We start from the raw sequence: 14,551 nt of genomic DNA, 5'->3' as shown, positions 1-14,551 counted from the left end.
TGAGCCACCCAGGTGCCACCTAGGTTGGTTATTTTTAAAAAACAGAAGACTCAAGGAGTTTTTCTTTTTTGCCTCCCTTGTAACCACCTAAAAGAATTTAGATAGAGGACCTATTCCAGGAAGGGAGATATCACTATAGATACCTATAGTGTAACATGAAGTAGGTATGCTAGACAGGGAGGAAACTAGCAATACCCCTTTGACCTAAATTGTCTCTATGTCCCATTGTTTCTGTATGGCCCAACAAACATATTTACCCAACATTTACTCTTTCTATTCTTTTTGTGAATTGCATTCCTTCCCTTCAAGCCTCAGGCCCCTACCCTCTTCTCCTTAATCCATAATGACATATATACCTCATTTCTCCTTTCTTTGTAATCTCATTTTTATGTGGTTTCCCCCATATATACGTAATTAAATTTCATTTTTCCTATTAAACTATCTCATGTCAATTTAATTCTTAGACCAGCTAAAAGAACTTGAAGTGTAGAAGAAAAATTTTCCTCTCCAACATAAGCCACACTATCCATCACAAGACTATTTATTGAATGAAAGGTAATCACAAGAATATTTATTGAATGAAAGGTAAATAGCCACAGAGCCTTTTGTTGATATCTTGACAAATGAAATAATTAGTATAACAGTGACTTATTAGTCCTCCTACAGGAAAGTGTGCTAAGAAACTACAAAAAATTTACATCACATATGCCAATATTTTCTACTTAAAAAAAGATATAGCACACTTAAATGTATAATTCCTGAAAAGAATTAATAAATATAATTCTGACTTACATGAGTACAACTTCTTTTTTTTTTTTCAGTTTATTTATTTACTTTGAAAGACAGAAAGAGTGAGTGGGGGAGGGGCAGAGAGAGAGAGAATCCCAGGCAGGCTCCACACTGTCAGTGCAGAGCCCAATTCAGGGCTGGAATTCACCAACTGTGAGATCATGACCCAAGACAAAATCAAAAGTCAGATACTTAACCGACTGAGCCACTCAGGTGCTCCACATGGGTACAACTTCTAAGAAACTTCAGGGAATATATCATCCTCAACCAGAATATTTGCTTTTTGGAAAGAAAGATAGATCTTTCCCCCAAAAGACCAAATTACTATTTTTTATGAAAAGTCAGCTAAATGCTAACCAGATATTAAGGCTTCTAAATGTTTACATCCTTCTAGACCAAATGTTCCCCCATTTTTGTCTTAAAGGGGCAGATAGTAAATATTTTTGCCTTGGCTGACCATATGGCCTCTGTCACAACTATTCATAGTTGTGCAAAAGACTGCCAATATGTCAACAAATGGATATGGCTGGGGTCCAATTAAATGTATTTACAAAAACAGGCAGAGAGCCAGATTTAGCCCTAGGCCATAATTTGCTGGCCTTTCCTCTAGAACTCAGTTATTGCAAAATAAAGTGTGAGAGGGGCAGGAAACATCCCCGACCCTATTTTCCCACACAAATCAGAGTTCAGCCTTCTTGTTTTCAAGAACTGCTTTCTAAATAGCACCTCAGGCAAACAGACAAGGATCTCGCCTTTGTCTTCCTTGTTCGTATTCCTGATTGTTCCACAGACTCAGCGGAAGAAGTGAAGATGCAGAGGACATTTTCAGAGAAATCTTCTGCAATATGTGACTCAATCTCACTTCAGAGGGATCCTCTTCTGGCCCAGAAAGTCATTTTAAACTGAAGCACCACTTCTTATCCCAAAGGAAATCAAGTACCAGAGGGTCTTATCCTGCCATCTTGTGGCAGATTGGAGTATGGAAAGGGAAATGGTTGCACAGGTGGAATGCCTACTTTGTAACAGGCACTCTACTCTGTTCATGTGCTGGATGCAGGAGCTATATAGGCAGCCAAAAAAGCCACAATCCGTTGTCCTCAAGGAGCTTACAATCTATAGGACAGGAGGTATTAATTACAAAAAATTAGTCCAAACACATGTAAAGTGGTCTGAAGGAGCTTACATGATCTGAAAATGAATATAAGGGACTCAACCTGGACACGGAAGGTGGAGAAAGCTTCCCTGAAGATGAGATGATTAACATGAGGCCTGGATATGGGCAGAGATGTTTCAGGTGAGAAACTGAGGGAAGTTGATTTCAGAGAAAGGGAACAGTGGCCATAAAAACTCTGCAGCAGGAGGAAAGCAAGGGGGGGCTCTGGTATGAGATAAGGCCAGGGAGGTAAAGACAGGATTGTGCAGAGCCTCAGAAACCAGGAAAATAAGGGAGTTTTCTTTATCGTATAAGCAGAGTGAAACCATAACATGGTTTAAAGCAAGGAGGAGAGACAAAATCAGATCTGCATTTCAACGTTTATTTATTTTTGGGACAGAGAGAGACAGAGCATGAACGGGGGAGGGGCAGAGAGAGAGGGAGACACAGAATCGGAAACAGGCTCCAGGCTCTGAGCCATCAGCCCAGAGCCCGACGCGGGGCTCGAACTCACGGACCGCGAGATCGTGACCTGGCTGAAGTCGGACGCTCAACCGACTGCGCCACCCAGGTGCCCCCAGATCTGCATTTCAAAAAGACTGAACTGTGTATCAGTCAGGGTCCAGTCAGGACACAGAAACTACACAGTAATTTGAACAGGGAAAGTTTAAATCAAAAATTACTAACTCTTTAACAGGAGATTGAAGTAATGAGGGACTGGTCTACAAGATAGAAGCAAAATTCTAAAAAATATACACATATCACATATAAGGAGCAGCCACTCCCCAAGAAAGGGCCTCCCACTCCCAGGGCTGAGACCCAGACCTTATTGGAGAGGAAACCTCCATGGCCCCCTGGTTGGCAGAGAAGTCACAGTGTCTTCTGCAAAATGCCCCCTCTAGGGTGCCAGGGGAAGCCCTTCAAAGGGAGGTAACTCTCTGGAGGCACTCCACTAGGAAACCACGTAAGGGGAGCATCCACAAGAAGTTTCTGACTGCTGGGTGCTGCTGGCCACAGTGCACTGCAGAAGCTGGGCTCAGGAACCTAGTTCTGGAGAAGCTGGGCACTGAAAATCCATGCACACTGCAGGAGACTGCATGGAGCAGTACGTCCCAGTTAGGAAAGAAAACCCCTTCCTCCTCCAGTGTCTCTCCAGTGCCCTCTACTGACAAAGGTTAGCATCGTGCCTTCTGGCAAAGGAAAATTATTTAAAGGCCCTAGCAGAGCAGGCAGTTTGAAGCCAGCACCCATCTTGTTAGTTTGGATGAAAAAACACAAGAGGTTATATCGTCCCCAGGCATGGCCAGAAAGGACACAGACCCAGGCCCAAGAGACATACAAGCAGTTGGTAGAGTGCTGACAGGCAGCTAATCAGCACTATCCTGAACACATAAGCACCAGATGCACCTAATGAAATCTCAAACAGAATATTTTTCAGAGTCCAAGTCTCTTGAGACAGAACAGGCCTCCGGGACTGGAAGTAACTAAGTAACATCTATTAACATGACTCTACGGGACCTTCAATCAACAACATCCACCTTCTCAGGAGACCCTTGCCTCAAATTTTGCCCTTAAAAATCCTCACTTCTGGGGCACCTGGGTGGCTCAGTCAGTTGAACTTCTGACTTTGGCTCAGGCACTGATCTCACAGATTGTGAGTTTGAGCCCCATGTTGGGCTCTCTGCTATCAGGGTGGAGCCTGCTTCAGATCCTCTGCCCCCCTTTCTATCAAAAAATATTTTTTTTAAAGAAGGAAAAAAAAAAACCCTCACTTGTAAGCCACTGGGGAGTTCAGGACTTTGATCATTAATTCCTCATTCTCCACACCAATAAATAGCCTATCTTTCTTCACTCCAAAAGCTCAGTGTCAGTCTTTTATTGGCTCACTGTTCATGGAGCTGACAAACTCTCATTTGGTTCAGTTTCAAATGTACAATGGATTTGAAACTGAGATTGGTCTCTATGTGGAGAGCCTCCTGAGAGAGGAGCAAATAGGCCAGTTAGGAGGTACTAAGTAGTCCAGGAGACAGAGGAGAACATGATATTAACCTATAAGGTGCTGGACAGTATACATTAATAAGTTCCACCGTGGATTACAGAAAAGACACCAAATAGCATGGTTTATGTCACTGTGCTCACTGGATTTGCATACATGCTGCCTTGGAAGGCGTAGCTAAGAAAGCAAAGAGGGTCAACTGTCATAGGTCCTTAGATAAGAAATTGATAGCATCAGCTGCACTGAAGCACAGGAGAGCTTCATAAGGCACAGGAGTGGTATTGCTCCCAAGAGACATTACCCTACACACCAGGTGCAATCAAAACTACATCTAATCCATGCAAACACTACCACAGTCAGGCTTGCAAAAGCAGGCCTTTGGGTCTAAAAAGTTACTAGAGAAAAATGAGCACAATTTGTAACAAAACATCATTCCTATTTTTAAAAAGCTTTTAAATGAATGACCTTTTTTTTTTTTTTTTTTTGTAACAGCCAGCAAGTCTGGCCTTCATACAGGCTTTCAATTCACCCACTGTCTCAAGATCATCAGGGGGGCAGGGTCCAGGTGAAGGGGGTAAAGTGCCATAGCTTATCTGTAAGGAGTCATCCTCATTCCTCCAGAGCATTAATATCACCAGCTGGTAGATCTTGAATACTGCCTGAGAAGCCAGGGTTTGAAGTAAATTTGTCAACAACCACAATTTACTAAACACAAAAACAAACAGAAGTTATAATGGCTCCTTCTGCGTAGTGGAACTAAGGGTGGGGAGAGGAGGGGGGCAGTGATTTTTTAAATACACGCTTTTATGTGGTTTGATATTCTTTTAACCAGCCCTGAAATAAAGGTGGAGAGAAGCATTCAAATGAGTAAAGTCATTATATCATTACAACACTGGACTGGAATTTTAATTACTCAAAGATTACTCTTGGGTCTGAAAGTGATTCAAGGACTTTTTATTATCTGAGAGTGGCTGAAAAAGATATAGGACATGGCTGAGATGGTCTGTGGGGAAAGAACACAGTGTCCCTCTGCTAGCACTTCTTTGATCTCAGCTCTCTCAATATAAGGGCATCCACAGCAAGTGTGCCAAAAAAAGAACTGTTTAGAATTGAGCTCTGCTATTAAGGAAGGCACTTGTGATCAGCACGGGGTGTTGTATTTAAGTGATAACGAATCACTAAATTCTACACATGAAACTAAAACGAGTATTATGCTGTATGTTAACCAGAATTTAAATTAAAACTTGGGAGAAAAAAAAAAAGAATTGAGCTCTGCTTGTTCAGTGGAACTAAGATTTGGACAAGTCTGAATCTAGGCTTGGTTTCTGAGATAGAGTTGAACAAGCTCCTTTATTCCATGAAAGTTTTCCTTGCTTCCTGCAGACGGAGTGTGATAATGCTGTCTCATCAAAACAAAACTCTTGTTTTGGTGGCATTAATCAATATGTAAAAATCTCTGGAGGCACGAATCAGTAGTGAAACAGATCATCCTGGTGGTTGAGTTTGCAAAGGAGGACTTGGCTAAAAACCTTGAATCCATCATCATGCCCATAAAGAAGATATAAGAGGGTAAGGATACAGTTTGGAAGAGGAGTTGGAGGATGTCTTCGGAGAACGCTGCTGATCTTCCAACCAAAGGTGGTGGGTATGAGAGGCCTGCCTCTAACTTCAAGGTTAGACCTCCCCAGGATCCGCCAGCAAGCCTGCAGTGAGGAGCCACAGTGGACTGCCGTCTGACTCCCATCTAGGAAATATGGAGAATAATAGTGCCTTCCAGGTGTGGCAAATTATCAGGGCTGATTCTTTTATTTGTGGAGCACTTTCAGAGATTCCTCCTGCAAAGCCTCTCCTCCAGCAAGCCACTCAACATCTGCATCTAGCAGTACAACTCCAGCACCCTCTGCTGAGGTCCCCTCACCTTGGAGAAAGGCCCTTTAGGAGAGTTCCTCTCCAAGTGACCACCACGCCAGCTCCCTACCACAGACCCACCTCGCACAGACAGAACTCATTCATTATTGCCCTCCTCTCATAACTGCAACTGGTTCCTAAATCTAATTCCACCCATGGGAAAGTAACGGCATTTGCTCCACCTCCAAAGCTTTGAAGTAAAAGCCTGGCTGCCAGCCATAATTAACGGTTCAAGAAAAAATATTAGTACTTAAGACTATAAACAGACCAACACACACACTCTAAATTTCTGGGTTGCATGGGTGGGACCGCAAAATATTCCACCACATGTACATAACTATATTTTAAATGATGAATTGCCTATTGGTAGACGGTTAGATCGCCATCAATTTTTTTATTAACACAATTCCTACAAATCAAACTGCGGGGTCACGTGGGGCTCCAGTCAGGCGCACCCCCCAGATTCTGACTCTCCGGAGACAAACGCCAGGTCCCTGCGGCCTCGGAACTGCGCACTCTCCGTCGCTCTCGCAACGCGCATGCGTCACTCAGTCCCGTTTTCTGCAACCATCTTTCCGGGTCGTGTTGCCCTCTTGGAAAATACAGTCTTTCCTCCTTGTGGAAGTTGCCTCAAGATAGCTAAGGGTGGCTTCCGGAATAAACTCCATCCTAGAGAGCACGCCCCTCCACGAACCACCTGCCCCAAAGCGTGTGCTTACCGGCCTGCTTGGGGGACTGGGCAGGGCTCCAAGGAGGCAGGAAGCCTATCAGAACCGAGGCCCCGCTCCCTTCGCACCACCTGCTCCAGACTGGTAGGGTGGTATTCTTGAAGATTTGTTGTGAGGGTTAAATTATTAAAACTTCCTGATGCTTAAAGAGCATAGATAATTTGTAGCTACTATTAACTGCCTCCATGTCTACTCATTTTCCTTCCGGTGTTAGTAGTAATTTGGCTTCACTTCGCCAAGATTAATCTTGTGTGTTCAATCATGTATCACTTTCTCAAGAACTTATTAGTTCTCACTCCTATGGCCTCCACTTTATACTTTTCTAACTGGATTTTCTCCTTCAGCCCATCTCCGGAATCATTTATACACAAATATCCTACTGTTGTCTTGGATCCTCAATGCTATCTCGTTCTTCCTGACTCATGAAAACTGTAAAAAGGTTACCACATCCATTTCTTCATCCCCCCCCCCCCCCACCCCATTTACTTCACTGGAATCTGGCTCCACTAAAACTATCCCCAGCAAGTGACATTAGATCTAGTGAACGAACACTTACATGCTATACTATCTACACCTGACACATCTATGCCTGTAATCCCTGTAAACCCCTCTGCACACCCACTGGTATTCCTAATGCTCACACTCATTTTCCTACCTCTCTGATCACTCTTTATCTGCCACAAGTTTGTCTCATTTGTCCTGTCTCCCTCTGTTGGTTCCCAGGCCACCCTAGTCCTGTTTCTTTCACTCTCCGTTCATAGGCAAGCTTTTTCATGTCGTTTTGGAGTGCCAGTGACCCCAAGTCTACATACACCTCTAGCCTAGACCTTTCTTCTGAGCTTCAGACTCTTGGTTATCCCACAGGAACGTCAGACTTAACACCTCTAAAACTTACCTTTTCCAGCAAACCTGCTTCAGTTCCTGTACATTATCACCTTCCTGTGCTCATCTCAGTGCATGGCATCATGTGCTGTCTCAAAACAGAAATTGAGGAGCTACCTTAGGATCCTCCCTCTCCCTTGCCCACAGTTCTCAGTCTGTTCCCTGGGAAACAGACTCTTGAGACTTGTGTGCAGGTGGTTTATTGGGGGGAGAGGGAGGAGACAAGCTCTCAGGAACAGCATGTGAGGCCTGAGGGAGGAAAGGTGAAGTGGGAGGGGGTTGAACAGTTGATGCAGTTCAAACAGTGGCCTCAGTCAATCCTACCACGACCTGGAATGGCCCTTCACTGAGGCAATGAGTGGAGCACATGCCCCCCAATTAACCTGTCACTGCAAGTGACCTTCTTTCAGGAAGGGGCGTGACCTTAGGTAAGGTGGCTCTCTTTCCTGTGGGCAATTCCTATAGAGGGTCTAGGGTGAGAAGCATTGGCCATCAAAACTCCTAGCATGTGGGGCGCCTGGGTGGTTCAGTCAAGCGTTTGACTCTTGGTTTTGGTTCAAGTCATGATCTCACCATTCATGGGATTGAGCCCCGCGCCGGGCTCTGCACTGACAGCACGGAGCCTGCTTGGGATTCTGTCTCTCTCCCTCTCTCAGACCCTCCCTCACTCACATGCACATGAGTGTGCTTTCTCTCTCTCAAAAGTAAACATTTTTTAAAAAATTCTCAGCATCTGGAGGGATGAGTAGTCTACAAGAGGAAAACTGGGCATCACACCACAGTACCCACTACATCCCCATACTCCATTAGTTACCAAGTGTTTTACTGATTTCTATATTTTAATTTAAAATAAGATCCCTCATCCTTCAGACTAGTCTCTTCACTATTCAAAAAATATCTGAGTCTAAATTTTTTTAATTAAAAAAATTTTTTAACGTTTAATTTTGAGAGACACAGCGTTGAGCAAGGGAGGAGCAGAAAGGGAGACACAGAATCCGAAGCAGGCTCCAGGCTCTAAGCTGTCGGCACAGAGCCCATCACGGGGCTTGAACTCACAGACTGTGAGATCATGACCTGAGCCAAAGTTGGATGCTTGACCAACTGAACCACCCAGGCTCCCCCCAAAAATAGGAATCTAAATGCACCAAGCACTGTGGCAGGAACAAAGTAATGGGTGAAATAGACATAGTTCTTGCTTCCAAGATACTTACAGTCTAGTTGGGAAGTGAATAATCATCCAAATATATACTTTAAAACTATGGTAAGTGTTCTGAAGGAAAATTAAAAGTGCAGAATGCTATGAGATCTTACCAAGAAGGGAGGCTTGCCCAGCAGAGTGAGGGTGGGGTGGGGTGGGGGTGGAGGCAGGGAAAGTTTCCCCACAGAAGTGTCAAAGACAAGGGGCGCCTCGGTGGCTCAGTCTTTTAAGCATCTGACTTCAGCTCAGGTCATGATTTCACAGTTTGTGAGTTCAAGCCCTGCATTGGGCTCTGTGCCAACAGCTCAGAGCCTGGAGCCTGCTTCAGATTCTGTGTCTCCTTCTCTCTCTGCCCCTCCCCACTCACACTCTGTATCTCTCTGTCTCTCAAAAATAAATAAACATTAAAATAAAAAAATTTTTTTTAAAGTGTCAAAGATGAGTGGGCATTAACTAGGTGTGAGCTTGGTTGTGAGGCTGGGGTGGGAGTAGAACAGTGTGGACAAGGTAACGAAATTGCAAAGTCTTGTGACAGATGGAACAAGGAGCTGGAGGACTCAAAAGGCCAGCAAATCTGGAATGCAGAAACTGAGAGGGAGGAGCAGTAAGAGACGAAGATGAAGAGGCAAGCAGGAGCCAGGTGATGCAGAGCTAAATATTTGGGTCTTTTTTCCTAAAAGTAATGAAAGCCACTAAACAGTTTTAATCTCTGTCAGGCATAAATGATATACCTCAAACAGAATATTCAACTACCCCAATAGATGTAGATAAAATGGATCATATAAATATACAAAATGGCTAAAACCTAAATTCTGTTAATGCTAAGTGCTGGGGGCAAAATATATCTATATATTCAAAGCAGGTGGTATTACTACAACAACCTGCTTCTCTACCTCTGATGCCTACCTGTGGTTCCTGTGAACAGTAACACTTAGCTCTTATTGACTGTATACTAAATACTAGTGTGTTAAGTGCTTTGCATAAATTAAATGACTTAATAAAACATCTTTGCAAAGTGGGCACTATTTCGACACTGAGATACAGAGAGTGCAACCTGTAAAAGTTCTCGCAGAATAAGACATGGCAGAATAAGACATGAAGCCAGACGTCCAATTATAAAGCTAAAGCTTGAACTAATACACCGAAATATCCCGCCTAAGCTTCGGAAACACCCAATCTCACCTGACTTGGGTTTTTTCACACTGTCTTGGACTTTCTCCCATCGTGCCCAACTCATGAGATCACACCTGTTTTGTAAATTGATTGTCAACCAAACTCCATACAATAAACCACAGGCCACCCCTGGAACCAGAGCATTGATTCCATTGGTTCTGGCTCATTCTCTCCTCACCAGCCAAGATTTTGATGTCCCAGTCATCTGGTAGCTAAACCCAACAGTTTTTTAAAAATATTTGCTAGAAAAATACAAACTTACCTGAATATGAGCCAAAGAGAAACAAGGAGGCAAATCAGTCTTCTAATAATTGTTTTATTATCCTGCTTTTGATTTTCTACCCTCTATTCCTAATCAAGAGCTAGGATGTTCCAAATTGTAGGTTTATAAAGTTAGGAAAGTACCCACTAGATGTCAGCCTTGAGCTGCAGTGGGGTTTACTGGGACGTGGCCAGGGAGGTAAGCTGTTATGGAGAGAGCAAGAAATGGAAAAAAAAAGGTTTAGAGTTTGGGGGATTTCTTTTGTACTGTAAACTAAGACTGGAATTGTAGTTAGCTCTTTGTACCAACACAGTAGTTTGATTTCTCAACAAGTATAATTAGGCCAATTCATTAGATGATGTCACTTCTCCGCTCAACAATCTCCAATATGTTCCCTTCTCATTCAGAGTAAAAACTGAACTCCTTACCACAGCCTATCAATACCCCACTCTACCATCCCCATTCTTACCCACTTCAGCCACACTCTCCCCTGAACACACCTGGACACTGTGGCCATCTTCTCAAGAGAGGTCCTCCTGGACACCTTTTGTAAAATGGCACCCAGCCTGCACCACACCACCCATAGTGACTTATTTTTCGTCTAATACTTATCACCACCTGACACACTACATTTACTTACTGTCAGTGTCTCTCTGGGACAGACTTCCAAGAGTCATTTGTTTTCATTCAGTGAATGCTTATTAAAAACCTAATATAGGGGCGCCTGGGTGGCTCGGTCAGTTAAGCGTCCGACTTCGGCTCAGGTCATGATCTCGCGGTCCGTGAGTTCGAGCCCCGTGTCAGGCTCTGTGCTGACTGCTCAGAGCCTGGAGCCTGTTTCAGATTCTGTGTCTCCCTCTCTCTCTGCCCCTCCCCTGTTCATGCTCTGTCTCTCTCTGTCTCAAAAATAAATAAACGTTAAAAAAAATAATTAAAAAAAAAAACCTAATATAAAGAAGGCACTGAATTATGGGAAGTATGAGAGACATTATCTTATTGATGAGAAGCACAGTCTCTTGCTCTTAACTCATATAACATCTTAGAGAGAATGCATGCACAATATTTTAAAAGGTTTTACAAAAAGAACTATTTGACAATCAGGGCTGCCCACTTTGGAAAACTATGGGAACAACAAAAACGTGATGCATGCATTCACCTCTAGGCCTATTTACTACCCTGCCTCCAAATAGAAGATTGTTTAATTCTTAAACCCTCCTTGGAAGATGTTTCCTGCAGAGTAGGAGCCTTTCTTTGTGGGTAACCCATTCCCGCCCCCTGCATTTGAAACCCATTTATTTTGGTTTGTCCTCAATGCAAATGAAAACCACCCAGTTACCTTTCTCCAGATTATTCAATATGTACTATTTAAAGGTGTTCTTTGCTTTGATCTTTAATTTGAAGCTGAGTTGTATTTTTGCCCAGAAGACTCAATTAAGTTTCATTATCTCCATGTCCATTCTCCCATTCCTATCCCTCATGCCCCTGGGGAAAAAATAACCATTGTCCTTTCTGCGAAAGAAAAACAAAAAGTGAAAGTCAAGAAAAATAATCCACCATATGTATATGGCCTGGGTTCCACCAAACTACTAGGAGTAAATTCAGGCTCCTCTGGACCCAAATCAATTATTTAGCCTCTTTCCAACTCCTCCACCCTCACAGACACTGTCATTCTAATGGAAGGAAGGAAGGAAGGAAGGAAGGAAGGAAGGAAGGAAGGAAGGAAGGAAGGAAATAAATAAATAAATAAGGGAGGGGGGAGGGAGATGTTTAAGCAGATTATCACTAGAAGATGATTTTTTAAGAATATGGAAGAATGACTAGTAAATTTTAAACAGCTTTACTCTCCAACACAGATTTGTCTGTAATGCTGCTGATATTTAATATAAGAACATGTATGAGTTCCAGTAGAGAACATTTTGGTGCACTTTCCTTGGATCTACAACCTATGATCTATTTGGATATTTTCTCTCCTTTTAAAGAAAATTTAGTCCTATTTCTTTAAAGTAGAGAAGCATATTACTATTTCCCTCTGAAATCTTTTCCGTTGCTTTGAAGTACAGCCAAACATATCCCATGCATAATCCTGTTAATTTATTTCTTCTCCTTATGGAAACATTCCAAATAAATGTGGCCACTTGAAAGGTGCTAATACAATTAAAATGACAAACTCGTTTCAATGGATTTTATTTTACTTTAAAACAAGATATTTACATCACCAGTTTGTTGAGAACTTAAAGCTTATTTAGATAAAAGGCCTAATGAGACTCTGCTAAGTTATGAATATTATTAGCCCTTAAGATCTTAAGGATAATTTGGCTGCTTTATAACATTATGCTGTAGACAAACTTCAGCCAGGAGTTGGACTCACAGCAAGAAATTGAACCAAACTCCCCAGACTGTGGTGCTCATTGTAGTTCTAAATCTAAGCTTAGGACAATATTTATTGTCTCTCCTATTTTAAAGTGAATTATATCAGGAAGGTTTGGAAACTAGCCAATGTTTGAGGGTAGGGAATTTCTGCTCTCACAAAGGTAATGGTCAGACTGATCAGAACAAATTGTTCTTGAGACGAGAGTCCAAGAATTGTTCGGAAAAATAGCTTAATTTAGAAGTCAGCCAACTTCTTTACCCACCCCTTCCTTCAAAGTCCAACTGCCCCAATTTTCTGATAAAAATACACAATTTCACTTGTCTGTACTTTATCTGACAACTGTGTTCCTCCAGCCCTCTCCTCCTCTGGGCTGGGTTCTATAATATCCTACCCTCCTATCCTCCACTTGGTTCTACCAAGGAGATGAGCACCTCAATTCAGTGTGTCCAAATTAGGCCTCCAAGGAGTAGTAACTACCTTCACTGGGCTGTTTAACTCTGCACATTAGGCCCCAATAGCACAAAACAGGCTGTGTGGCTCCTAGCCCAGGAGCTCCAATCTCTCTGCCTCCAGTCTCCTTGCTATCTGCTCACCTGAGGAGAGGTCTTCCATTTCCACTGCTCCTTCTGGGTAAGCATGTGAGGCAGGCCTGTGGGCTTCACTACTAGCTGATACAATGAACTCTGCTTCTACTCCACAAACCTTGCTGCTCTCTCCCACTGCCACTCTAGAGCAGGCAGGGAGACAGGAGAGCCTATCTCCTGTCTTAGGTCTAAGCCTATTTTCCAACAGAATTTACCAGATGTTCTACATTTGGGAGATTTACCGGACCTCTGCCCAGCCAGTAATAAAGATGGTCTCCGTTTTGCTGGCAGTTCTTATATAAACTCTATCAGCCAGAACCTTGGAGAAAAGAAAATGGGTTACCATCAAACCTCATCTTCAAACCCCTAATACATTTGTGATGCCCTAACTCAGATCTAACACCACAGACACCAGGGAATTAGAACCAAAGTACCCACAATGAGATTGAGGCTTATGCCACAACCATGGCAGCTGATAGGAGTAGCTACATAAAACTGGGCAATTGGCCTTGGTCAGTGTACCAAGTTATAGCAGCTTTCACTGTAATGTCAGCTGCTTTGACACTGGAGTGTCAATCACAGCTCTAGCTGGAATCTTCAGGTGCCAAACGATTGTAGAAAAAAAAAATACATTCTAAGAATCAGGAGTAGCTTTTCTTTGTAGCATACAATGAGCAAGCAGAAATCTGGCCTTAAGCAGATACAGGTGGGAGAGAAACTGTGTGTCCTCAAAACTAAAAGGCAATGCTACCTCTCAAGGACTTTGGAGTCCCAGTAGATAGGACAACATGCTTGCTAGAGCCAAGAAAGGATCCCTTCAAATCAGGCTTTTCTTCTTCAAGCATGGATGAGAACCGTAATGGCTAGATTAGGCAGACCTCTAGTGTGGGAACTTATGGAGTATGGGCATGGCTCTCCTTTGGTATACAGGCTATGTCAAGGGACTAGCAACCAAGGCTATCAGAGCAGAGAGTAAAAGGAGCAGCAGGCGAATGGAGTCTTAGAATCCCTGGACAGAATATCATGTTTCCTATCTCAATGAATGGCATAGCTTGCCCAAGCTCTAGCTATCATTTGCTCTCTATCACAACCCACATCCAAGTTTATCCCATTCATAATTCTGTTGATACTGTAGGTTACGTGCTACTCTCCCATCTAGAAATATTCAAGGGCGCTAGAAACTTGTGTGTCTCTGCCTCTGGTATGCTAACAACAGCATCCTTTCATAAACATAAATCATGCACTCCATGGCTTAAGATTGATCAGTGGGTCTCTAATGGCCTTTGACATAAAACCCAAAACACCTCACACAACCTCTCTAGCTGAATCTTGCTTTGAATTCTGTTATTTAGCTGACTCTTCATTAGTCTTCAAATGGCAACTGAAATATCTTCTTTAGCTTTCTCTGGCAGCTCCTCACCAGCTTGTTAGATGCTCTTCCTCTATGCTCCCATCATTTTTTTTTTTTTTTTTACATCTGTGGATCCTATCACAATAATGTTGGGTT

At 42.9% G+C, this 14,551-nt stretch overlaps 1 long non-coding RNA gene across 1 annotated transcript in view; it reads right to left on the bottom strand.

Moving 5' to 3' along the window:
- LOC123592929 overlaps nt 1–8,053 on the bottom strand; it is a 106,177-nt gene extending 98,124 nt beyond the window's left edge. The window contains exon 1 of the long non-coding RNA XR_006710013.1: nt 7,470–8,053. This is a non-coding gene — a long non-coding RNA (uncharacterized LOC123592929). The remainder of the gene's footprint in view (nt 1–7,469) is intronic.
- Between the last annotated feature and the right edge of the window lie 6,498 nt (nt 8,054–14,551).

Source organism: Leopardus geoffroyi, chromosome D4, assembly GCF_018350155.1.
Source record: "Leopardus geoffroyi isolate Oge1 chromosome D4, O.geoffroyi_Oge1_pat1.0, whole genome shotgun sequence".
Classification (NCBI taxonomy): Eukaryota; Metazoa; Chordata; class Mammalia; order Carnivora; family Felidae; genus Leopardus; species Leopardus geoffroyi.
The sequence above is the reverse complement of the archived record's forward strand: the minus strand, read 5'-3'. Positions and strand labels throughout refer to the sequence as shown.